The 3789-nt window shown below is 34.9% G+C and overlaps 1 long non-coding RNA gene across 1 annotated transcript; it reads left to right on the top strand.

Moving 5' to 3' along the window:
• The first annotated feature begins 492 nt into the window (after positions 1-492).
• On the top strand, positions 493-1562 carry LOC122147338. The gene is made up of 3 exons (XR_006161580.1): positions 493-674; positions 796-899; positions 1280-1562. It is a non-coding gene; the product is annotated as an uncharacterized LOC122147338 (long non-coding RNA).
• The last annotated feature ends 2227 nt before the right edge of the window (positions 1563-3789 follow it).

Here is a 3789-nt window from a genome sequence, read left to right as displayed (position 1 = left end):
AAAAACATTACAGGGTGAGCCTATTAGCTCTGACAGAGTTGAGCACAATTACTGAATGGTGGTGGTGGGGGGGGGATCAAGGTACAGCTAAACCCATGGTGATAAAAAGTGACAAGCTATTAGGAAAGTATATTGACCTTAAAAAGCACTTAATTTAATAAACCGCAGTTTGCACAGGTGGCATTACTCTGTGACTGGCATAAGAAAAGACAATGATAGAAATATCACTATTTTACAGAGGGATGTTTTAGGATCTTGCTGTTAAGTATAACTAATTTGATTCTGAACACTTTATTCAGAGCTGAGTATACTATTATTAATTCAGTTTTTAATGTTCATATCCACTAAATGTGGACTGTTTATATAGTTCTTTGTTTTATTATTTATTGGCACCATTAATCATGAATTATAAATATTTAAAATAATGTAACATTTCATATTGACCTTTTTTTTTAAGAAAATGGTCTAAAAGCTAAATAATGTTGTTGTTTTTTTCCCTGGTGTAGAATTGGTAGTTGAATTGAACATACTGTATACAGTGCTCTGACAACCATGGTTTCAGTTCTTTTATCCGCTGTTTGAAAGACTGTACAACTGTTCTGAGCTTTTTATTTAATAGTGACAATTTTCCAGTTATTGCCAGCACTTGTAGCATCAAAATGGCTGCCTTTCAGGTATAGCATTTTTCTTAAAAAAAAAAAATCTCTATTTCAAAATGTTTTAAATATAATAGTGAAATCTGGCTTGGTGACTTTAGAGCTTTTGTTTAACTTTCAATGTTATCTACATTTTCAGTATCTGTTGGAATGGACTGGAGTTAGCTGGACTGTTAACAATGGACTTTTCTTCTTTCTCCTGAAACGGCATTCAAAGGTAAAAGCTGTTTCTTAATGCTAAAGGTAAGGCAACAATTTAATAGTTTGTCAATTTAATTATTTTGCTTATAGAATTGCCAGTGATATGAAAATTTTGGGGGCTTAAAACTTGTTTTCATACATAGTTCTCCATAATACTATTGCTGTTCACATTGTATTTATTTGAATGTGTAAATGTTTTTTTTTTTTTTTTTTTGCGTGTGTGTGTGTGTGTTTGGCATCAAGATATTGTATTGTTGTACTGAAATATTGCAGGAATAGATCTCATAATTGTAAAGAACACACGTTTAAGTATATAATTAATTATGGTCATTGAGGCAGGCCTTGAGAGTAAATCTATTAACATACAAATTTTTTTACATCCTTTTGTAGCTCACTAACCTTAATGCACCATCCTCCTTCAGCTCTCTTTTAGAGTTGAATGATCTCGGGGAGGTCCAACATGTCTTCCCCGATCTTTAGAGATGTTAGAAGAGAAGGATAAAGGAGTCCCCTCGCTCTTTTTTTTTTTTTTTCTCCTCTCATATCTTCTTGTGCTCGGTCTAATCTCCTGAGCATTTGAGGCCAGAATGCCGCTGGAAGTGAATAGAAACTTCAGCCTTATTGTTTATGTGCTTCTCAGTGTGACCGCCCTTTGTGTCCCCACCTTGTTTTGTTTTTCATGCTACTTAACAGTGACATTGAATACCATGTGTGTTTATCTGTCTTCAGTGCGTTAATCTGGTTTGCATTACTGCTGGTATTCTGGTAGTCCCATTATATATTAGAAAAGCAATTATCACTTCATTAAACATCGAAGGTGTTAACACAAGTCATAAGACTAAGCCATCTGTTGAATTTTCTTCTCTGTGTCCTCTTGATGCTATCCACTAAACAACGCTTGCCATCAATTAAGGTTATACTTGGTAATTTAACTTTGAAAATGGGAAGTGTTCTGTTACTCCTCTAATAATAGCAATGCATATGGTGGTTATTTAGACTTTTTAATGAGAGAGATGGCCCCTTCAATTTGTCTTTGAGATCTGGAAAAGGCAGATTGGAGCCCGAGGACTCAATTCACCTGAGCATATGTTAGAATCAGAGTGTTTTTTTTTTTTTATGTGGTGGCAGACGTTATAACATTTTGGCCTATTTTTGTAATCTGCTGTGGGATTGTATGACAGAATGATTTCACTCTCTTTTTTCCCAGCTACATTTGTCCCTCTTGCTGCATTACATTATTATTGTAAAGGTTAGATAATTGCATGTTGGTAATATTTAATTCCATGTATCAGAGTAACCAGGTCGGGTAATATATTTTGTGAGTCAGTTATTTTGTCAGAGTTAAGTCGATTTGCTGTTTTCCAAAGCCTTTTAAAAATATATACTTATTGGGAATCGTCACACGTGATCGCTGTGAAATATAGTCCTTTGGTACTTAATTTGAAGTGCGGCACTGATATGTCAAAGAGCCTGTCATCAACTTAACCTCATCTCTCTCTATAAAATCAGTAAATCAGCGCTGTAATTGGGCTGCTTTAACGTGTTTTCTGTTTTGAATCACATGCTGGGGTAATTTGAAACTGAGCAGTCATAAGCTAACATCTTGAATTATGTGACATTTAGGCATCTTCAGCCTCTTAAATCTAAGACGAAGGCATTAAGACAGATAAATGCATCTAAAAAAAATCAACTGGATTTAAAGCTAAATGCTTATTTTTCATGCCTCCAGTTCATTTAGTTTAACACATTCTATCCAGTTGGAGCTGTCTGTATTTGAAATGTTTTTAACGCTGATACGAACAAGATTTGTACCACTTTAGTTTTAAAGATGATGTTATCGCTTTAGCTGTGCATATCTTACTGATTTAGAGATTTAACAGCTTAATACCACCTACCTTATCCCGATAAGTGAAGAATATGTTTGACTAGGAATACCAGCATAAGGACCTAATTTTGAAAAATTTTAAAAATCATGTTTTATTTGATTTTATTGAATATTTTAATAAAATAAAAAGCTATGTAAAATTATTAAATATTATTTGACGAAATATTTTTAGCAACTTTCAAAAACTGCATTTTGTTGTTTACTGAAACATTTCTTTACAACGTTAATTTTCCTTGTTTCTGTTTTGAAGAAAAGCGACTGTATACCACTTCTGACTGGAATGGAAAGGTTTTCTCTCAGCATCTTGCCATGTGTGAGTGTGTATTGACAGCTCAGATGGGAAGCTGGCAGAGGAAATGGCCTCATTTGTTTCCTATGGCTCAGTAATGGCAAATCACCTCTTAGGGGCAGTCAATTGACAGACTCCAATCCTAGTGCGCAAACATCCATGAGGATTTTATTGGCTTCCTCTTCAACTCCTTCACCTAATGTGGTTAGCCCAATGAGGCCCAAAAGTTGTAAAGGTATTACAGAAAAAAAAATCAATCACCTGCTGTACAGGCAAGTTCTGTTTTAGGATGAATCGTTTAAATTAGGACATCAGTCAGACTTTTTTTGTTATGTTTATTCTAGTTACGAAAGGAGATGCTTTGTCAATTTGCCAGGATTTAGTATTTTTAATATAGCTGGAAGATGTATTTTTAAAATATATTTAAGTACACAATAGCTCATGACATTCATCATTCTTTCTTAAGCTCTTTCAGAATGAAAAAAGAAGAAGAAAGTTTTTCCCCAAATCTTCTGCGTTGTCTTAATGAACAGGTGTCTTCATAACACAGCCCACCTCACAGATGGCTATATAATTAGCATTCATTATGGCAGCCTCTCCAAGGCCAAGATCTGTGTGGCCGAGAAGACTTGCTAACCTTCTCACCTTCAAGCAGACCCTTCCCTGTGGGAGGCTGACACTTCTTTTTTTCTAAGCTCAGATAAGATTTGGGGCCCGTTCATAAGGTGTCATTTTGATGCTTGAGCATTACTGAGACC

Source organism: Cyprinus carpio, chromosome A13 (assembly GCF_018340385.1).
Source record: "Cyprinus carpio isolate SPL01 chromosome A13, ASM1834038v1, whole genome shotgun sequence".
In the NCBI taxonomy this organism is placed as follows: domain Eukaryota; kingdom Metazoa; phylum Chordata; class Actinopteri; order Cypriniformes; family Cyprinidae; genus Cyprinus; species Cyprinus carpio.
This window is presented reverse-complemented; position numbering and strand designations above follow the sequence as displayed.